This window comes from Chaetura pelagica, unplaced genomic scaffold (genome assembly GCF_000747805.2).
Source record: "Chaetura pelagica isolate M959 unplaced genomic scaffold, ChaPel_1.0 scaffold224, whole genome shotgun sequence".
Taxonomy (NCBI): Eukaryota; Metazoa; Chordata; class Aves; order Apodiformes; family Apodidae; genus Chaetura; species Chaetura pelagica.
In genome coordinates this window covers 963,466-986,913 of record NW_009953316.1, presented here as the reverse complement: position 1 = coordinate 986,913, position 23,448 = coordinate 963,466, and the positions used below count along the sequence as shown (strand labels likewise).

The window sequence follows — 23,448 nt, the reverse complement described above, 5'->3', positions numbered from 1 at the left end:
ACAATGCCAATAAATGCAAAAAAAAAAAAGCATTTGTAGAGTCATTCTCTGGGTGAGGAGCTGCAGGAACTATTGATCCTCAGGAGCTGGTGATGGGTGGGCAGCTCTGCAGATGTGTCCCCTGGGGCACACATGGTGGGAAGGTCATCTGGCACTATTGACTGTGATGTTGTTCCTCTGCCCTGTGGCCTCTCTGAGTCAAACACAGACTGCTCAGCAGAGCTGCTCTGTTGTCTGGGGAAAAGGAGGTGGATCTGTGGAGTTAACTGCACTGCTCCTCGTGTTTTAAGCAAAAAATCCACTCCCATCTCTCTGAGTCCCACCAGAGGGTAAGTTGTGATTTCAGCTGGGAACAGATGAGAGTATTAAGGACAGCTCAAGGAATTTAGCTGGAAATCTGAAAATCTCCATCCTCCCCTCCCCCAGCTCCTGACCCTGTAATAGACCCAGAAGAAGGGGAGAAGCAAGAGGAAACCTAAGAAGCTGGTGATTACATGTGAAGCCTGGCAGATCTGTAATCCTGGCCTCCATTAAACATCTGTCTCCTCCAATCTCACTGACAGCCAGGTCTCCTCCTCTCCCCTGCCTCACATAGACCTTGCATTTTCAGGTCACTTGAAAACACCAGTAGTTAATCATCCTTCTGCTTTGGTATTCCACTCCTGGGCACCAGTGCTCCCTGGGAGGGAGGATTTGGGCAAAAGACCCTGATTTCAAGCTATAGGCACTTCCACCCCTCTTGGGTTTAAGCTTTTAAGTCTAGCACATGCTTGAGTGCTTTCCCAGCCCAGTGCCCAGTGGCTGTCAGGGGCTGTTCTCTTAATTGTTGTATTTTAAATATGCTTCAAAAGTTGTTTCCATTGCAGGCTCGTGTATCTTATTACTTTCTTTCAAGCAACTATTTGCTCTCTTGGGGTGTTTCCTTACACCACAAGTGTACAGAGTTAGCATTTTCTAATGCCTTTTCTATTTTTCATGTGATACCTCTGAACTCCTAAGCATGCTCCTTGCCCATGGGGATTAACAGGCATTTTGTTCTCAGACTCAGGGATAACTTTTTAAATGCCTTGGAATTTGTTGTGCTGTCTGCTCTCTTGGCTCTGAATCTTTCTTGCTTTAGGTCCTGGCTAAATATCTCTCATCACTTTATATTACTTGATATTGTCATTATCATCATATACCTGTGTAGTAGGACCAGGAAAGTTAAATTTATTCCAGAATTTGCCTTTAAAAGGCAAACTGGCTTTTATGTTCTTGAAAGTCATACTGTGACATTAAAGGTTTTTTCCAGGTTGTTTTGCAGGGTTTGTTTGGGCTTTTTTCCAGTTTTTCTTATTTCCCAGTTTGTGATGGGAGACAAATGTACCTGAGTACCTTGAAAATTATTTTATTGTTTGATTTCTTTCTGGATGAGAAAATAATGGGAATCCTTGAGACCTGGTGTAGCTTGTCTTGCTTTGGTGTTTTGTGGTTTTGTTTTTTTTTCCTTTAAAAGGATAATTTGGACTAGTGAACTGAGGACTTGGTCAATACTCTGTTGTGCAGGGTGTAGCAGTGTTTTTGTTTGTGATGTAGTCTTAGCCTGTTGTGTAGATGGACAGTTCAGCCCAGGAAGACACCCAGTGCTTCCCTGTGGTTGTCTGTATGATAAATGTAGCAAGGTCAGGGGTTTTTGGTGGCTGGAAAGATTTGAGGGGACAAGGAAATCAGCATAGAAAGTTGTGTGGATAGATCAGTGGGTGTTTGCCTGCCCATTCAGTGGGTGTTGTACACAGACAGCTCCTCTGCCAAATGTCCTGTGTGTCATTGTCTGGATAAAAGTCAGGTTAAGGTTGAGAATTTTTGAAATAATAAACCCTAAAATCTTAGTTCTGCTGTTTCATCCCAATCCCAGAACTATTCCCTCATTCTGACTCCCTAGAAATCCTTTCTTTAGTTAATCTGGTGAATTAACTTCTTTTCCTCTTGCCCTTGACTCCTATAGAAAAACCTGCTTTTGTGTCCCCCCTCTGAGAACTTGGACCTGTGGATGGTTTTGTGATGTATTTATGCCTTTGGAAAGCCCTTTGGATTTCTTGAAGATGAAAGACAGTGTTTGTACCACATCCCTGCTCCCAGAGCATCATTTGGGAAGCTTTCACTGGAAGGAACATTCCAAGCACTTTTTAAGTTCCCATGTCAGTAGTTTCTGCCCCAAAGAGCAAAGGTGACCGATGTGCTTCCTCCAAGCATCACATCAGGAATGAGTTTTGACGGAGTATCAACTTCAGGGTGATTCCCATAATTAATATTGGATTCATGGAGTACTGGCACAAAGCAGACAAGCAGGCATTTGCACTGACAGTCAGAGCAAAGCATCATTTTTTTTTCCTCAGCTGCTCCACTAATAAATGCAATAAACTAGGGAACATTCTCTGGGGCTGAGACCAAATGGCACAGTGTGGCCTGCAGCTCCATCCAGACTGTGTAGGGAATAAACCCAAGCCATTCCTGAACATTGGTTGAGACATTGTAGTGTGGACAGCCAAACCCCTACCAGAGACCATTTGGCAGTGTGGACTCTCACAGCACTGCAGCACCTCTCCAGCTGCAGGAGGACACATGGGGGCTTGTTTTTCCTCCACAATCCTGGTCATCCTGAAGCCTTTGGCATTGGGAAGGGAAGCCAGGATGGTGTTGTCTTTTATAGAGAGTTTTCAGGGCCAGCAGTTACAGGGATCCTCTTTTGGCTTCCTCATGATACAAACTCATCTGCCAGGCAGTGGATGGAGAAGAGGTACATAACTCCCTGATTGCTGGTTTTGCCTTCCCTGTAATTGTTTCTGAAAACAGTGTTGACATTTAGGCAGGGCTTTTCAGGCAGCTGATGCTGCAAACACAGAGCACTTGGAGCCTCCCCATGTGCTCTGGTTAGGCTCAACTGTTTCATGCTTTGCTACAGCCAGCTCCACACAACATGTTGGTAAGGGACTGGACATCTTTCACCCACAGGATGCAGAGTCAAAATGAGCCAAGAGAGATTTGGAAACCCTTTGGTCTCCAAAACAGATGGGGAGATGTTTTTCTTCTCTTTCTGAAGGGAACTGTGTGCTCCAGTTCTCAAGAACAGTCCTCCCAGGTTCTTCTTGGCTTGCAACCCTGTTATAACCACCATGTCCATCACTCCACAAGGAGGGTGAAGAAGCAGTTAGCAAACCTCACAGCAGTTTTTAGCAGCTTGTGGGATCTGGTCTACCAGTCCTTACCCCATAGCACCTTTGCTTTCCCCATTCCCTCAACTGACACTTTTGGATCCAAAGGACATTTGGCAGCTGGGACCCAGAATGTAGCATGGAGGAAAACTCTTCCTACTCTCTCTGAGCTGCTGGATGTGTAAAGGAAAACTATCTCCTGCCACACTAAGACACCAAGAAAGGGTTGTGGGTTCATACATCCGTGCTATAATCACTTGCAAAGTGGTCTTTTTCTTTGCTGTTTCAGAGGGTTTTTTTCTTTCTCTCTCCAAGTGCATTATCTATCCCTGAGACTTTCACCCCAGGCCATTAAGTGGCAGGTTGGTCATTACAAACCACTTGGCAGTGACTGATTGTGGAGGTCTCTTTTTGCCAAGGAAAATGTGGAACTGATTGTCTGGGCGACCCCATTTGACCTCAGGAATTCTGCATTTAACCTGGCTTTAGACATAATAAACTCTGGTAATTAGCAGAGAAATTCAGCAGTGACATGTCTAATTGATTGGAAATGCCAGTCCCCAGTGAGACCTGAAGCTGTGCTGGGGAAAGCCACCTGACAAGCAGCAGGATGGGCTGTGAGGGGGTGGTTGGGATGCTGTCAGGAGGCAGGGAAATGCAGGGAAGGAATGTGAAGCATGTTGTAGGTTTGCTTTTCTTTCCAGCTGAGCGTGCTGCAGGTTTGCTTTTCTTTCCAGCTAATGGCCTTGGTGAACGTGCTATCCATCACTCATTACTTATCCCTTTACTCAGCACTTTCCCAAGGTTGAGCTCACACCTTTGGGAAAACACACCTAATCTCTGCACAGTTCATCTTAAACATGTGCTTGCAAAGAGAAGAAGAGCTTCTGTGATCCTTATCCAAAAATCCAGCAGTTTGTGTCTCACCAAGGAGGCAAGTATGGGATCTTCTTCATGTTTTTTGGGTCATAAGTTGATGACACCTTGTCTCCTTTGTCAATAGAAATCTGTGATATCCTTTCCCAGTTTTTGCATTTGTGCTTCTAGACTGATGACAGATGCATAAAAAACCCCCAAACATTTAAAAATTACCACAAAATAATAGAATCAATCATAGAATCATAGAACCATAGAATCAAAAAGTGGTTTGGGTTGGAAGGGACCTGAAAGATCATCTAGTTCCAGCCCTCCTGCATGGGCAGGTACATCTCCCACTAGATCAGGTTGCTCAGAACCCCACCCAACCTGGCCTTGGTTTGTGCTTAAAGCTGGCCAATTTACTGTCCTCATTCTTGGCAGGATCTGAAGACCACTTGTCTGTGGACATCTTGGAGGATGGGACTCTGTAACATGGGACCAGGAATGTCCTGGGAGTGCCTGGGGAATTATCTTCATCTGCTATTGTTGTTTTGGGTTTGTTTGTTTGTTTTCATGGCTTTCCTGGCTCCTGCAACCAACAAGCTAGTAGGCACATGGACTTTAGGTTACATCTGTACCAGTACTAGGGAGCATGACTGGGCACTGTAGGTGTCATCCATTAAACTGGTGTGATGGCACTTGACTCATCCTCACTGTGGGACCACTCAGCTGTCTACCAGACAGCCCTGGACACAGTTCAAGGTTGACCATGGCCAGTGACTCTTTCTGAGAGGCAATTTGGTTGCAGCTGCTCCATTTGCAGGCTAAGAGAGTTTAATGACGTGTACATCTGCTCTTCTACACTCACTGACCTTAGGACCAGAGGCTAATGCAGGGCACATTAAATTTTCCAGTGCAGATACAGCTTTACAGAGTAGAACAAACACAGTGTTATGTGATTTGTGTAGGTGGGCTCTCCCGGCTGCTCCACAGGAGGGAAGCTGCTGCAAGCTGGCAGCTTGAGCATTTAGTGGTTTTAGCTTTGACTTCTAAGTAAACATTTGAAATATTGATTTTGAATGGAGGTCTGTCCTGTAAACAAGGGTGGCAGAGGACAGTAGTGGGTACACATCTGGGGAAAGCCCACACAGCCCACTGGAAATGGCTTGTTGTGTGCAGTGGTGTCACTGAGGCAGCAGCATCCTCTGGATAAGGCTGGGTGTGGATGCACAGATGTCTATGTGCAACCACTGGAGGTGGCTGGTCATGCTGCAGGGAGAGCTGCTTGTTAGCCAGCTTGAGGACATGCTTGACAATGAGGGTGATCATGACAATGATCAGAAGGCTGGAGCACCTCTCCTGTGAAGACAGGCTGAGAGAGTTGGAGTTGATCAGCCTGGAGAAGAGAAGGTTCCAGGGAGACCTTGTAGTTGCTCCTGTGAAGACAGGCTGAGAGAGTTGGAGTTAATCAGCCTGGAGAAGAGAAGGTTCCACGGAGACCTTGTAGTTGCCGTCCAGTACCTGTGAAGGCTACTGGAAAGCTGGGGAGGGACTTCATACAAGTGGATGGAGTGATAGGAAAGGGGGGGATGATTTTAAGCTGAAAGAGGGGAGATTTATGTTAGACATTAGGGAGAAATACTTTAGTGTGAGGGTGGGGAGACATTGGCATAGGTTGCCCAGAAAATGTGTGAATGCACCATCCCTGGAAGAGTTCAAGGCCAGGTTGGATGGGGCTGTGAATCCATGTCTTCAGAACTGGTTTGCTTAAGCTGTACTACCTCCTCCCAGCAAAAGGAGCCACTGAAAAGTAAACCTGGGCTTCAGAGACACTTTTATACCCTTGATCAATAAATTTAAAAGGAGAAAGAAATATAGTGACAATGCCATATGCACCAAAGCATCCTACAGAGATTGTGGAGTCTCAAAACAAACATTAGATGTGTAAACAATGTATCAGCATTCCTTCACCAGGGTAGCTGCAGACCCATTTACTGCCTCCTGATCATTTATTTTCATTTATTTTCATAGCTAAACAGACAAAAGTGCTTGTGGCAAAGACTGTAGACCCTCCCTGCTCCCACAGAAACCAAACACTTCACCTTTCTCCTTTCTAGACTTTGTTTTGAAGCTGATAATCAATCCACCTACTACTAATTGTGTCACCAAGTTTACACAAGCAACATCTTGCACTGACTCCTTGTCCCTGTCTGCAATGCTCAGGCAGCTCTGAGGTGTTTACTTTCTGCTTAGAGGAACAGCAATAATGGTTTTGGGAGAAAAAGATCTAAATATGGAGGTAATTTTATTTCAAGTATGTGTCTGAGTTTGTGCCCAATTGTCTTTGTCACTCAACAGTTTAGGAGAATGAAGGAGAATTTTAACCTGACAAAGAACTGCAGTTTTGAATAATTTATTTTTCTTAAAGCAAAGGGACTCTTTGTAACTTTCAGAATGGACAGTTTTTCCTCAGGGTCCTAGAAAAATAGCAAGCTTCTTTACTGGGAAGATGAAATTTTCTTGCTCAGTTGGGTCAGGTCTCTGTCAACATCCCCTACATTTCAATTGGACAATTCTATTTTTTTCTGTTATTTTCTTACATTTGTTATTTTTTATCTGCTCTCCTGCCTCTCCAATATATTCATTTTTTAAATTATTTTTTTTTATTTTGTCAGGTGAAAAGTCACCCTGAATTTAGTCCATTTGTCCTGGTGCTGTGATTTACTCCTAGCCTGGGATACTGCTCTTTTGCCTGTTGGCCACAACAATAGTCGTGGCCTTATGTAGTTCTTTATTGACTCCTTAGTGTTTTCTTCAAAGGTTTCTTAAAAGGCTTCAGCCTTTTCCCAAATTCCCTCTCTCTGGAGTGGGGCTGGGAGCAAGCTGTGGGTGAATGAGTTGCTCTAGAGGCAGAAGCCCCATTGCATCTTTCCCACATCATGCAGAATGGTCTTTTATGAGATGATGTGGGTGACTGGTATGATGATCAAGGCCAGGTTGGATGGGGCTTGGAGCAACCTGGTCTAGTGGGAGGTGTCCCTGCCCATGGCAGGGGGGTTGGAACTAGATGATCTTGAAAGTGCCCTCCAACCCAAACCAGTCTGTGATTCTCTAATTGTTCAATACATGGGTTCATCATATATAGAACACAGAGAAAACCTGGATCTACTGCACATATGTGGATCTCCTGGTCATGCCAGCTCACACAGCAAGAGGGAAGCTGTCACACCAACATATCCTGGCACTCCTTTGGGTTATATTCCTCCCCATCCAGCTTAAAAGAGAGTCAGGGTTTTCACTAGTGTCAGAAAGTCACCACCTGCATGGGTTAGACATGTTTCTCCAAACCTCAGAGTACAGAAGACACACATGAGTGAATCAGGTTTAGTTTTATCATTCACAAATGATGAGGCATGTGGCCTAATGGTGTGATGAACCAACACGCAGCATTTCATACATATAAATCCATGCTTAGTTGGGACCTCAAAGGGCATTACAGAACATGAGCCTAGTTCTGTAAACCCCTCTTTGTGCTCAACATCTTTCAAAGTTACTGATCTCTTTGGATGCTCCAGTATGGACCTTTATAAATATATAAACCCCCATGCAGAGGGCTTGGATCTAGGTGATCTTTAAGATCCCTTCCAACTTTAGTCATTCTTTGATTCTATGATATTTCTACAAAAAACAGAAGAGTCTCCTGATCTGCCCAGGAAGCACATCTGGGATGGAAGGCAGCCTGTCTGGCAGTGCACAGTTGTACCATTACACTAATGCATCTGCAAAAGCTCTGGGAGGCTGGTGAGGGGCTATTTGGCTAATGGAGTGGCTGGGCTAATAGAATTAGCCTCACATTCACAGCCTGAGTGGGGAGGAGGGGAACTGTCCCTTTCAGTCTTCCCAAGCATCTCCTGACATCTTATTCCCCCGTGACAGCCCAGGAAGGGAAGCAGGGAAGGGGGAGTCTTTAAGCTGAGTGAAAATGGGTGCCTTAGTGCTGGGGTTTTCTGTCCCTGGGAACAGGAGGGGTGTAACTAAATCACTGGGTGTTGATGCCTTCATCTGGGTGAGACTCCAAGAGTCCTGAGGCACTGTCATGCATCACAACCCACCCTTCCCTCCAAGGGGCAAGGCTGGAAATGCATTTGTTATTTGATTTCCAGGCAGCAAATGACGTTGATTTAATTAACCCAGTGAGCCCTACTGGCCTTGTCCATGAGAGCTCACTACATCATGATGTGTGGATGAGGGGAAGCAGGGTGCAGAGTGAGAGGCAAAAGGGCAAAGAAACATGGCCATTGGACCAACAGAAGCCATCTCAAAGCACTTTGCTTCTCATGACCAAAGGACCTTTGCAATTAGTCTTGATGTGATTTACATTTACTTTAAGGCGTCTGCATAATGGGATGTAATGCACAGAAAATGCAGTCACCAGCTTCTGAAAGCTCTTGGGGACTTATGATTCCCACAGAACATGAAATCTCCCTTTTACTACCACTGGACATCTACCTACCAACCTCTATGACCTGTCAGCTGTATTTATGAAGTGCCCATCACCATGGTCTCTAGGCTTATCCTTTTCCTCCTTTGCTGTTACAGAATCTTTCTGGTTGAAAAGACCTTTAAGATCATAAACTCCAAGCATTAACCCAACACTCCCAAGTCCACTACTGAACCACATTCCTAAGCAGCACATCTAAATGTCTTTAAAACACTTCCAGGGATGGTGGATCAGCCACCTGGAGGTGTTTAAAAGACACGTCCCTCAGGCAGGAAGATTTTCAACTGTGTCAAGGCAAAGGGCAGATGAGTTTTGCTTTGCTCTCAGTTAGGGGATGACTGGTGGTTGCTGAGAGCTGGACTGTGCCCACACATGGTGGGTTTGGTGAGACAGATCAGTCCAACTTGTAGAAAGTCACCTTAGCCAAGGGTCTGTGCAATTTTAATGCTCCCCTCCCCCAGATATTGACTCTTAGAAGGTGTCTGAGTAAGCCTTTTGCAGAGAAGTCGATATTTGTCTGACATTTTAGTGGATAATGTTGCTTTTCTCTGTATTTCCACTGGACTCTGCTGGCCTCTCCCAAATTCATTGCAGTGTAAAAAGTAAAATAAAGGCATGTGATTAGAAGGAAATGTTTCCTTTGGAGGGTCATTGCTGTTTTCTACTTCTCCCTGCCTTATTGAGGCTTTCTGCTGGGTGCACCCCTCTCAACTCAGGGCACCTGAGGCCCTTACCTGAACCTGGGTGGAATCACTTTCAGCATGGAGAAATCCTTTTCCCTTTAGCTTTCCATGACTCTGCTAAGGAGTATCTACAACCAAAACTCAGGTGTTCAGATGCCACCAATGATGAATGCAGCAGAAACATCATCAATGCAAACCTATTGATTTTGCACACGTGTTGATCTTCTTCCCACTGGAGGTTTTACCAGAACAACTTGTCACTCCTTCATGAGCTGAATTGAGTGTGTCTGGTCTGTCTCTCTAGGTGAAGAAGCTCCAGGTTAGATTTTAGGAAAGGCTGTAGCCATATATTATTAATAGAAGACACATACATAGATCCCTTGCTGTACTCCAGCTAACCAGTTAAATTCTGCAGCCAAGACTCTGTTCTGCCCCTGTGTGGTGATAATTCTGCCATCTTGGGCAATTCAGCATCTGTCCTGTACAGGTCTGATATGAAGAAGAATCCCAGTTAGGGGGAAAGTTATATTACATAATATATATTATATATACATAATATATATATTTAATATATCATATATTATATATTATATATATATTATATATACATTATATATATATATATATATTAAATTTCAGGCAGCAAAAGCACTGCTGCAGGTCAGATTCTGCCTGTGTAGCCTCTGTTTGGGACTCAGTTGAAGGTGACTGTGTTTTCTAAGAAGAATCCTATAAACAATATAACACTAATATACTGAACAATTAAAGCACTTCTTTCTGATTGAAGTTGAAATTCATTATATTCCCATTTGCAAGGCATGAAAGGCAGGTTTCAAAATAAATGACAGAAAGAGCTAATTTGTGTTTCTGTTTGTGCTTGTGGGAGTTAGAAAATAAATCCAGGTGCACAAGAAAAGGTAGAAGCCTTTAATTTCAGTGGCAGCTTGTGCATTTGATAACTGTAAGAATTTGGGCTTAAATTAAATACAAAGTAATTGTTTTCAGGAGCAAAAGGCAAAAGACTTGTGACTACATCTGCATTGCTGTTTTAACTTTATTCAGATGAATGAAGTTCTGTCACAAATCTCCCAGTTGTCCCTACTTACTAGCTTTTCTTTCCATCTCAGAATGGCTCAGAATGTGTGTCCCAAACTTCTTTTGAACATATTAAACCAGCAGATATGCTCCAGGACCACAGCCAGTGCTGATACATGTCCAGTCCAGGGGACAAAACTGGGTCCATCTTGAAATAACCCCCCCCAAAATGTATACAATATGTGCACTGGAAGCACACCGTGTGCTCATTGGATGCATCTTGTGGCTTCTTGGTAGATCTTCACTCCTCAGTGTTTATCTTGTACCAACCAGAAGCTTGACTACTGGTTGATGCCTTCACAGGTGTGTGGCATACCTGAAAGACATGCTTGTCTGGGGCTCAGCAGTGGGTTCCTACCACCCAAGCAGGGCAGAACAGGATAATCTAATCTGCCATCAGGTCTGTTCAAAATGTAGCTGGCCAAGAAAGAGAGTGAGTGATGCTTACATGAACAGTGTCACACTTAAAGGTGTCTCCACTTAACTGGAGGTCACAGTATATACTCTTCTTGAGTGGTGGCATCATTTCATAAAAAAGCTTTTTCATTAATTAAAATCCCTTAACCTTGCATTGTGTTCAGCCTTTGGTACAGAAGCTTCATTTTTCTGATCAATATGTATTACCATATTTCCTAGAAAGAAGCTTTCTCCCCTGCAATTAGCAGATAAAAATAATTGTGTGCATTTGAAAGCATTTTGTGCCTCTAATGTCCATTAACTAGATGAGAGTTGCAATTTTCCCATTCTTAGGGACTTTTGTCTGTATCAGCTACCCAAAGGAACATTGAACATTGTTTGGCCTAATTCAAATGACATTTTAATAAATGCCTGGGCAAAATGATGATTCTGTACTTCCCTAATTCATGAATCAGGAGTTTGGGAGTTGAGGTTTCTACATGGTCTCTGTGATTCTGCACAACCCACTAATGGGCACATCCAGCTCCTTGCAGCAGAGTCTGGTATTAATTTTTACATAGCACCCTGGGCTACTGATTTTGATGAGGTTTCCAGGCAGGAACATGGTTATTAATTTATCCACAATATAAATGGAATGGGGAAGGATAGGGGATCAGTTCTATCTCAAAACCCTTCTCTCCCTTCCAATTTTCAACACTCTGGGAGGCCTTTAGGCATCGTGGGCACTCAGTGTCCAGGGACAGAGCCCTGCAGATGGACTCACACACCACCAAAACTTCCTTGCTGAGCTGGAAAAAATATCCTTCTTTTCAATCCCTTTGTACTGACAGCTTAAAAATTAATTGCCTGTGCACATGAGAGGTGAATGACCAGATGCCCAGGAAAGCACAACAAAATTATTGAGTGATTCTGCTTTAATTAAGTGCATCAGAGAGCTGGGATTGGTGAGGCCCTGTGCTTGATGCCAGTAACATCACTGAGAGGACATGAAGGGCTGACTGCTGCCAAGGGATGATGGAAGCTACTCGAGAAACAGAGAGCTATTTTAGAGCTGGGTTCCTTTGAGAAAGCTGGAGCAATAACCCATAATCATAAAACCACTGGGGCAAAGCTGAAAACACAGCAGGGGCATCCCTCAGCCACTCAGTTCTGAGAAGGGAGACCATTTTATCCCTGAGAGGGGAGCACAACCAACCAGCAGCTGTGAATTTCCTGCAAAAAGGGCAGCAGGCAGCATTTTTCAACCTCTGCCTAAAGTTGTCACCATCCAAACCACTCAGGAGTAAGCATGTTGGGGAGGTCAACACTTCTGAGCCTGACTCCCTCCTGAGCCACTCGTGTTCTGGGTCAACTTGGGTGAAACAATTACCCTCTGCATGCTTTGGCTCCCATGGTGTGAAAAAGTGGGTTGAAAATAAGCTCTGGCAATAAGAAATAATGCTAAATAACATCCCTTTTTCAATAGGCTGCAGCACTGGCTACCAAAGGTTTCCTGCACAACCTTCTGCAAACCATGTCCTGGTGCTGCCTGTCCTCACTCAGCAGAACACAGGCCACTGATCGTAGAGTCACGAATGGTTTGGGTTGGAAAGGACCTTGTAGATCATCTAGATCCAGTTCCCCTGTAAGGCAGGGACACCTCCCACTAGATCAGGCTGCTCGGACTCCCCTCCAGCTGCCCTTGAACACTTTCAGGGAGGGGATATCCACAGCTTCCCTGGATGATTTGTTCCAGTGTCTCATCACCCTCACAGGAAGGGATTTTTTCCTAACCTCTAATCTACATCTCCCCTCTTCCTGTTTTAATCCATTTCCCCTTGTCTTCCCACTACAAGCCCTTGTCAAAAGTCCTTCCCCAGCTTTTCTGTAGCCCTTTCAGGCACTGAAAGGTCCTCTGAGGTCTCCCTGGAGCCTTCTTGTCTCCAGGCTGAACAACACCAACTCTCTCAGCCTTTGTGGATAGGAGACTTGCTCCAGCCTTTGGATCACCTTTGTGGCCTCCTCTGGATTTGCTTCAACAGCTCCATGTCCTTCTTATGTTGGGGACTCCAGAACTGCAGGTGGGGTCTCACAAGAACTGAGCAAAGAGGGAGAATCACCTCCTTTAACCTGCTGGCCAGGACAGCCCTAATCATAACATACATACACTTGCTGTGATAGCCCAGGGCAGTGGCCCAAGTCTAGCACCACATCTCAGTGCCTGAAGGTATAGCAGTGAACATTTGGTATAGATCAGCTCCAGCCTAGTTAAGAGAAAAGGGAATGTGGTATCTAAACCAAACTATACCTCTGTCTTTTTATGTGCCCACAAAGGTACTGGATTTCTGCACTGCTCCTTTAATTTTTATGGCATTCTGCTTATTTCTGTGGTGTGCATAAACCTGCAGCCTGTTCATAAAAGTATAAGATCACAGCATGGTCTGCTTTATATCTGTGTATATACAGAGAAGCATGATGTTTCTCCCAGCATGCAGAATGAATAAATTCTCAAGTAATTTTTCATTATTGCCTTTATGAACCTGAAGGAAAAAAGCCCTCAACAACTAATACATAATTTATTCCCATGAAATTGCTGTTCACTGCACTGCATGCTGGACCTCAGCTACCCCAGTCAGCATGTGAGATCCTGGACATCTTTTCCAGGTTTTTTCTCATTAGTTCTGTGTATTTTTCCAGGCAATTCAGAATTGTCTGTGTGTGTAAACGCACATGTGTGAGAGCACATGTATGTGAAGGAAATAAAGAGGATAAAAGGGAGAGAGTGTCTTTATCTCTGTTCATACTTTCTGCATGGTTTTCAGGCTGAGCTGGGGTTGTTCAGCCTGAAGAACAGAAGGCTCCAGGGGGACCTCATAGCAGCCTTCCAGTACCTGAAGGGGGGTTACAAGAAAGACAGGGAGGGACTTTTTACAAGGGTTTGTAGTGAGAGGACAGGGGTCATGGTTTTAAACGAAAAGAGGAGAGTGTAGGTTAGAGATCAGGATGAAATTGTTTAGTGTGAGGACAGTGAGACAATGCAACAGGCTGCCCACAGAAGTGGTGGAAGCCCCATCCCTGGGAGTGTTCAAGGTCAGGTTGGATGGGGTTCTGAGCAACCTGATCTAGTGGGAGATGTCCCTGCCTATGCAGGGGAGTTGGATATAGATGATCTTTAAGGTCCCTTCTGACCCAAACCATTCTGTGATTCCATGATTCTATGTCTATACTGGAGATCTCACCCTGTTTTTTAAGTGTGCAGGCTCCCTTTATGATGCAACACAAATGATGGATTCATGACACCTCTCTTCAGAACAGGACTGGTCACTGGTGGTCAGAAATGTTCCTGAGGAACCTGTCTTTTCATCCTAAAAAGGTGTTTACAATATGCTGTGTCCTCTTTGTGTACACATACCCATACAACATAAATATGTGTGGTTTTTATGTAGTTGACCATAATAACCTGTTTTCACATGTTTGAGTGACTAGCACATTACAGTCTTGCTTACTGTGACATATAGGTGAGCAGATGGGGTGGGAGGTGCTCTGTGTTCATCCATGTGTCTATCCATGCAAGACTGCACTGCTGTTATGTTACACAGCATAATAAGGCACTAGGAAAACAAACAAACAAACAGAACAACAAAAAAAATCAAAAGGAAAGGAAAAAAAATCTGAATCTGTGTAGCTCTCTGGAGAAGGTGTGTTAGAAGTACCAGAAAAAGTGACATTCAGGGTTATCTTCACAGCTTGTTGTACCTGTTGAGGAGCTAAGTTTATGATCTATCAGCCAACATTTTCCGCTGTGCTCCCTGGTTTTAGCTCTAAGGCTCTGGTCCATGTGGCCTTAGCTCAAGGTGGCTTTTTGCTGTCTTCATGACCCACGTCAGTGCTGATAAGGCTGTTGCAATATCAGTGTTTCCATCCTGGTGAAGTTCCTGCCTGATGCTGGGAATTGGTCCTGGAAGTGGCCCCACTGTCCTCAGTGGGATGACTCCCAGGTGGGCAGGAGGTGCAATGCAACTATAAGAGCTTTAGCAACCAGGGTGATGGCCCAGCCTTTGAGAAACAGGGCTTTGCTGCTGACCCTCAAGGTAAATAATTTCTGTTTTCTCTCTTTGTTACTCTGATCTCCAGGAGATCAATGAATTTCATCTCCAGTACTTTGAAGCTCCTTTCCCCCTGCATTTTCTGCCACTCTTGTCCATTTAAACTTGGACCAAAATGTCTTTTCCTACTTGTGTGCAGCAGGGCACCACGCAGTGGGGTTCTTCTCTCAGCAGGAGATTCTTGCCATAAAAATAAAATAGTACAGATAAATGATTACTTTGCCACTGGGCTTGTTCAATGGCTGATGCTCAAATGAAATAACCCACAAATTCATGCAGAGGTGCATTTAAAACACTGAGTTGGGAATAGCAATGCCTGAGCTCTTCCCTGGCTAATTCCAGCAGCGGGTTTGCCTTGGCAAAGACAAACTAAAGGCTGAGGAAGGAGCCTGGGATGTGACATCCTTGAAAGATCAGGTCTTAGGGAGGTAAGACTACAACTAGGGGAAACAAAAAGAGGGGAATAAACAAGGTGCTGGGTTTCTCTTTCTCTAGATTGTTGGTGCCCGTTGCTCAGGCACGCTCGGGGTGATTACCACCTCCAAGTGGGCTTGGTTCTGTATTTCACTTAATGTGCCATGGCTGCTTCTCCTGACCTCTTTCATGCTGCCTATTACCTCAGCTCTGCTTCCCTTCCTTTCTGATCAAATTACTAAAGCACACACTAGAGTCTCTTGGCTCAACAAAATTTAATGACAGTGACAACAGAGGAGGATAATAAAGATAAATCAGCGACTTCCAGGAAGGGAAGATGAAGTAAAAACAGAGTGAGTTAGAAGGCTACACCATGAAGTCACCCTGGGAAGTTGCATGGTCCTGTCCATCCCTTTCATTCAAGGTCTGCATTTCTTCTTTTCAGGGAATTTGACAGGGAAGAGTAGAGAGAAGAGGGAACTAAGGCACTAGAGGCTTCAGCCACATCTCTGCCTCGTGCTCTTGCTTGGGACCTGGGGCACATTACTGCACCTCTTCAGTGCCTCCTCCCTCAGGCTGTAGGTTGAGAACAGACCAGGAGAAGTCTCTCATTAGGCAGGCTGTAAAGAACATATTAGCTGTGGGGTTTCATCTCAGCTGGGGCTCTGTGTACTGATGTGACCCATATAGTCAGTCAAGAGAAACGGTGTTTTTAAAGGGGCTCCAGTAAGAGCAGATTCTTTTTCAGCGCCTATAAATCCACAAACTCATCAAATTACATTAATTCAGCTTTTTCCAATAAGCTGTTCTCATGGAAGCCAAGTAAAAGAGGCTCAAGCCTGTGTTTAGCTGGCAAACCATGCTTGACAAGAGAGCTGTGATTGAGGCTCGTGCCCAGCCTTGCCTACCAGCTGAGGTTGGATGAGGGATCTAGGCTCCAGGGAATGGTATTCCCAGTGTGATAGGCACAGAGGTCATCTTATCTCCCAGCTACAAAATGAGAGAAGGAGGAATCATCAAAGTGGATCTGAGCTTCACACCTGACCCAGAACTCCTCAAACTGGAAACCAGCCCTTAGGACCACAATAACTGGAGCTACCACCTAAAGACAAACAGGGACAGAGCCTGGAATGAAGGTGTCAATTGCAATTGTTTTTCTGACATCCACCACATTTCCAGTTGCAGAGAATTTGCTATTTAATGATAACTCCTGAAAAAAAAAACAACAACCTTTCTAATTGCAATCACATTGCTTGCCTCTCCCCTCCCACCAGGTTGTTAAATTGTTAAATGTTTGCTGCATTGATCTAAACAGCTGAGCACGAAACAGTGAACTGTAGTTGAGACCTCCTGCAAGCTCCATAAACTTAATGGGCATCTTCAAGAACTTTAACTGGGAAGATTTAGTTCCCAAAGAAGAAGGAAACAAATACCCGGAGCAGCTTCGTCTGCCTGTTGTCCCTCATTTTGCCAGAAACAGCTGTTCATGCTGGGATTAGCTCAGAGGTTTGCACTGCAGCAGGGGCTGACTCAGAAGAACAAAATCAGGAGATCATTACATCTCGATGCAGGATCCAACTGCTTCAGGCTGCACAGGGAGAGAGAAAATTAACTGGAATAAGAGCCCAATCTGCAGAAGTGTTGCACAACTTTTGTCTGTGACAGAGGAGCTGCAGAAGGGAGTGCTGCAGGGCTTGGGATGGAGCTCCAGCCTGGGGGATGGAGGAGACAGCTGCAGAGAAGACCGAGGTGTCTCATCACACTGATTGTCTTGCTCTTGTGCCTTTCCTTAGTGGAGCCTGTTTGTTCAGGAATCATGTAAGACAAAAGCTCAAAAACAGGAGGAGTGAAAAGGAGTATTTCACAAAGACCCTGATTACTCAGAAATTCCACATCCCTCCAGACACTGAGCACAGCATTGCTGGGGTGGGGAACAGACTCTCTCTCCATCTTATGGAGGGAAGTGGCAGAGTCTTCACTTTCACAAGCATTTCCCTTCTAAGAGCAATCTCTTGGTTAGTTTAGGGGCATTGCTTGAGAAAATGAGTGATTTTGGTCAGGAAGTTGTGTTGGACTAATTGGAAGAACTAGTGAAACCCACCAATGGAGAGCATGTGCAGAAACACAAGACAGTACTGGAGGGCTGCTCTCCATCCTCAGCTGGTTCTTGCCATAAATAAAGAAGGAACATCCCTCTACACAACAGGACAATTTAATATGACATGGATTATCAGAAGCATTAGAGCAAGAGAGCAGCTATTGCTTTAGCAACAGTATGTGGCTTTGTAGCAACTTATTTTCCAACAATGAGACAAACTCTGGAGGGGAGGAGAGAAGGAGGTTAAAAGGTTGCTTGGACAGTCTGTCACAGCAAAGCTGTGTTTGTAACTCAGGGGCTTCTCTCTACTCATCCTGCTCAGATGAGAGCTTGTGGTGGAAAACAGATCTGCAGACTGTCCTTATAAATCCTGAGTAGCCCACAGGGCTTCACGAGACAGATTCTAACCCCTAGTTTAATGCTGATGTGAACTCAGGGTCACCTTTCTCTGTGTTTCTGTCTTTCAGGCTAGGACTTCCTCCCCCCTTCAGCCCTGTAACATAATAAACAATGACCCGAAATGATCAGTAAGCCCATTCCTCCATGGGTAAGTCATCATTGCCTGAAACAGAGCAGTCTGCACTTTCAGCATCTCCTGATGGCTGCTGCTCAGTCTGTGTTCCTTTTTTTTTTCTTTATTTTTTTTTACTACTAAAAAAACACCCCATGAGTGTCGCGACCCAATAACTAAACCACGGAGCACCAAAGACCACAGGAAATCCCCACTGAGAACAAGATCTAGACTCACTGCACCAGGGTTTCAATAACTCTGTCTGAAGTTGGTATTTACAAGCCATCCAAAGTGATCTTGTGCCTTCTGCCAAAGTGTGACCACAATACCTGTAGTTGTCACTGCACACAGGGGAAAAGGCTGTCACCTCTGAGGAGGCTTGTTCAGAGCAACGACACGTGTGGGACTGTCAGATAAAGAACAGAGAAGGTTCAAGCATGGTCCTATGGCATTGCACCTTGGTTTGCTGTAATTAATTTTCCTGAAGTCCAGTGTACCCTTTCATATTGGTTAATGACCTGGAGATGTGTTTTTCTACTCAGCTTCACCAGTTCTGCCTTGCAGGAATGGTTTATACATACTGGTATACACATGCTGTCACCATCTCTTTCTTCTCTGGTGGGGAAAAGCATGAAAGTTCATGCTTCCCCTGTGTTAGGTCACAAAGTGGTATTTTGGGCACCTTCCAGAACTAATTCATTACTTGTCATCTTGCAGAGTGAGGGCAATGTAAGACTCTGCCACATGCTGTATTGATCCCTTGGCTTGATTAGTCGGTGTATCGAATACCCCTGCTTCCCTAATCTAATTAATGCAAGATAAATACTCCATGTTGGGGCCTGGAGTTATGTTCTAAGGCTAAGCAGGGAGTGGAACTGATTGAAACCAGAAGGTTTTGGGGATAATTTATGGACTACTTGATGCTGCTGGCAGGCTGGGGTATTTTGGAGGGCTCCATGTGGTCTCTGGCTCACAATTGCCTCTTTGGCAGGCTCCACATCCAAATTCCTCCTCATCCCTGAGTATCATAGTTTTAGGTTTGAAGGGGTCTAATCTCTGGGGTGAGACACAACCGTGGGGATTAGGGCATCTGGTTTCACATCCCACCAGCAGTAGGACATTGTGCTAGAAAGACGGACAAAATGCTTCATATATGACCTTTAGGAAATCACCAAATGTCATGGTTTGATAAAACTATACAGGAGCAGAAACATGAGGGCTTTGCTCTTGTTTAGAAGTCTGTAAGTACATAGAATTACAAGTTTGAGGTGCAGCTTAACTCCACATTGTCCCTGTTTCCAGATCTTGTTGTTTCAAGACAAGTAAATGCCTTGGATCAATAGGTATGTCTGGATTAGAGAAGATGATAATGTTAATTCATGTCATGTGTATGAATTAGTTAACTCAACCCCACTGTGTGGTAAGTAACACCATCACAAATGTGGTCAAGAGGGAAAAGAGGCAGGGGGAGTTTTCATGGCCAACTAATGGGAGCACGGGCTGCAGATGTGGTGAGATCCTGGGAAGGAGCTTAGTCCCAGTCACCTCTTAAGGTAGATCCTTTCTCTTATGGGAGGAAGCTTGATTGGGTGAATTATCATAAGGGATGAATCTTCCCCCTGCTTTGTGTTTTCCTCTATCAGTTGGGACTCTTACTATCACCCTGGCTAGATGATGTTCATCCCCACAAACCTTGAGTAATATCCGGGTGTGGGATCACATCCTGCAGCCCCTCTCTGAGCCTGGGAAAACATTGCAACAAAGAGCAGACAGTCTGTGCAGGAGAAATGAGGAGTGGAAAGATGTAAATCCAGTGAAGTCCACAGAGGAACTAGTCTTAAATGTCTCTGAGGTCCACCAAAGGCTGGGACAGGAGTCTTCTGTGAGATGAGGAAAGGTTTGGTGTGCAGTGAGTGTTTGGCCCAGGTCAATCTCTCCTGACTGCAATCACACCATGCTTGGGATGGCGTGAAGATATTTTCAGGGAGTGGGGATCAGAGGCACAGGGTCATGGAAGGAAAAATCAGGGGCATTTATTCCAATTCCTTCCTTTTGCATATGAGTTTTCCCAGGTGAGCACAGCACGCCCAACAAGGGCAAGTTCAGCAAACAGATGTAATTGCATTTTCCTCCACAATTGCCCCCGAGGCTGAGCCAGGGCCCTTCTGTGCCTGTCTCTCTCCTCACAATGCATCACAGAGAATTGGTGTAAAATCCAGTTAAAAGGCCACTCTCGGGTCTCAGCTGCTGCAGCATCAATTGCGGATGAATTTTTCCTCTCCCTTCTACGCCTGATGGGTTTTGTCATCCAGCCCCATATGGCTGGGTTGCATTTCTTCTCTCAGCTTGGCCATTGGTCTCTCATCACAGCCCTGCTAACTGCTGGTGAGCTCTTCCTGACCAAGGTTGTACTTCAGGCTCTGTGTTTAACAGCAGTGTCATTACAGAAAGATGTCCCTTCCTACACGTGTAAAAAAGGGAGCCCAAGATTGATGGGGTGTTGGAGTGGGTAATCACAAATCCAGCTGCCCCAAGGTAGCTGAGAACAGAGATGGTGCAGGGCAGGGGGGAAAGGGCAGTGGAGCCTGAGGGAGCTTTGTTGGGTACATTTATCACACTCTTGGCAGAGAGATGCAATTTATATGGACGGAGCATAAATCCTGTTCGGGTTGCACAAGGCACGGTTAGGGCAGCTGAGCACCTGGCTCTGCTGTGATGCTGGGAGCTGGGGCCTGAGCCTGTGGTGCTGTGATCATCCTGTCAGCTCTTTGCCTCTTCTCCTTGCCTTTTTTTTGCATGGCCTCTTCCCTTTCACCTTTTGGTAACCCCCATCCTCTGCCCACCTCTGCGACAGGCCCCTCCCCCAGGCTTGTGCAGTGGTACCTGCTGTGATGGGGTCGATGCAGGTAAAGAGGAAAGGGCATTTTCCTGTGCTCTGCTCGCCATGAGATATCTCTGCTAGAGTTACAGGGTCCACTGGAAAACATCTGCTTTCTCCTCACCAATCTGACCACCTGGAGAAGACTCAGCTCTATGGATTGCTCTCAAAAGACTTCGTGGTTTACTCTCTACAACTGCCTGAAAAGAGGTTGTAGTGAGTTGGGAGTTTGTCTCTTCTCCCAAGTTACAAATGATAGAACAAGAGGAAATGGCTTCAGGTTGCAGCAGGGGTGGTTTAAATTGCATATTAGGAACAATATCTTCCCCAGAATGTTTGTCAGGCACTAGCTCTCCAGGGTAGTGGTTGCATCTCCATCCCTGGAGGTATTTAGAAGATACGTAGATGTGGTGCTGAGGGACATGGTTTAGTGGTGGACTTGGCAGTGCTGGGTTAATGATTGGACTTGATAATCTTAAAGGTCTTTTCCAAACAAAATAATTTCATAATTCTATGATTGCCAAGAAGTCACAGTAGGCATTGTTTAAACCATGTTCAGCAGAGACCTTGTAAATTATCACATTTTCCTTATCTCTAGACCATGAGGATCATTTCCATGATCTCCATCATCTTTTGAGCAACCTGGTCCAGTGGAATGTCTCACTACCCATACAGGAGTCTTCAAATTAGATGATCTTTAAGGTCCCTTTCAACCCACAGTGTTCTATGACTATGATTATGACCTCTTATCTCCTCAACTGTCCCAATGACAAACACCCAGTGGGGTGAATGCTCATGCACACCCTCCTTCTGCTTCATCAGCACCAGCAGGGGGTCCATCTGTGCTCAGATGTTTTTACAGGGAACATGTAATGGCACGTTCTGATGTCCAGAAGTTGCCACTGTGTTTGTGTCACAAGCACTTGGACTGTTGGTTGCACCTGTACAGTTCCTTACACCTACCTCAGGTGCCACCAAAGGAACTTGTCTCTGTGTATTTCTGTCATCATGCTGGTAGTTTTGGGGCAAGTGGTTGATGTCAGGGATGCTCGAGCTCTTTTGGATTAGAGTACAACTGTTGTAAAGCAGGATACTGTCTGTCTAAGGATGGATTTACTGGGAGTAAGGGTGCTGTCACACTGGCTCGTGCTGGATGATGTGCTGTACTTCCATTCTTTTTCCTACAATCTACATATTACCCCATAGATTCTTCCCAGCATCTGATGGGAAGGTTTGTCTGCTCCTCATGGAATCATGGAATGGTTTGGGTTGGAAAGGACCTTTGAGATCATCTCATTCCACCCTTGTTCTCTCAGCAGCAACAGTACCCGTTATACCAGGTTGCTCCAAGCCCCATCCAACCTGGCCTTGAACACCTCCAGGGGTGGGGCAGCCACAATTTCCCTGGGCAACCTGGGCCAGTGTCTCACCACCTTTATAGTCAAGCATTTCTTCCCAATGCCTATATCTACCCTCTTCAAGTTTAAAGGAAGGATTTTTCAGGATTGTTTTGGATGATGGAAGAGTAAAGTCTTAGTTCTTTTTCCCTGTCATTGCACAGTTGCTCACCTCTGGCTTTAGGCCACCCTTTGTGCACCCCACTTTCCACTTCCACTTCACAGCTGCACATTTGCTATTTGGTGGAGAGTCTGCAGCCCCACACACAGAGCTGTCCTGAGAACTTTGAACAAGCTCTGGAAATTAAATAATAAATAAAACCACTCCTCCCTTCCTGACACATCCTACGTGTTGCTTCAGCAAACCTTGAATAAATCACCGAGCTATGCAGTAATAAATCTTTCATGAGATTAGGACCATCTGAACTTCAGTGACTGTGTGGGGAATGTATAAATTTCACATGCAGATACAGTGTAAAAAAAAAACACAATAAAAAAAAAATCTTTAGATTAGTTATTAACTTTGGAAACACTTGATGAGTTTTGATTCATTAAGTGTTTCACAGTCTTGTTAATTTAATAAGTACCGATGAGGCTGTAATGTAAGACAACAATCAGTAATTTGGAAGGGGGAAATAATAAAGTAGTCATTACACAGCAGAATGTTTAATCAAAGAATGTGGAAACTCAGAGTTTCACATTAATTTGAAAAGGTTGGAGATTTAAAATTAATATTAGCTCTGACACAGGGAGGCTTTCTTTACAAGGAGATAGGGCTTGCATAATTGCTGAGAACAGAATGAAAATGCCTGTAGTTTGAATAGCTTCACCTCTTTAACAGGATCCCCAGGCTCCAGAGGTAGAATAGAAATAAAGCTAAACCAGTTGTGGTCCTTCAAAGCCCTGAATAAAACTCACCTGTGAAGATGTGGCCACATGTAGCATTAGGGTGACAAATCAGAATGCAATTAGGCTCCTGCTGAGGAGGGCAGTTAAGCACCTGCTTCAATGTAAACAGGTACAGAAGTGCCACCCTGAAGGGGAAGGTAAGTAGGGAGGAGGTTAAGCACTTTATTGAATTTTGGACTTCCAAACATATTGAAAAATCACAGCCTCAGCAGGACTAAATGGGATGTTCAGGAGAAACCTGGGCATTCATTAATGCTCAGTGCTCCTGAGCATGACTCTGGGTCTGGTTCCATCCAGCCTTATCTTAGGGTTACCTTGTCTGTCATGCAGTGTCATTGCTTTCCAGCAGCTGCCTCTTGCCCTCTGGTTGGTCTATACCTTCTTTGGGGTTAAACTTGTCAGTTTTAAGCA

The 23,448-nt window shown here is 44.8% G+C and overlaps 1 protein-coding gene across 1 annotated transcript in view; it reads left to right on the top strand.

The window, feature by feature from the left end:
- The window catches only part of PLXNA4 (plexin A4), a 443,819-nt gene that overhangs the window by 207,387 nt on the left and 212,984 nt on the right, over positions 1-23,448 (top strand). The window lies entirely within an intron of this gene.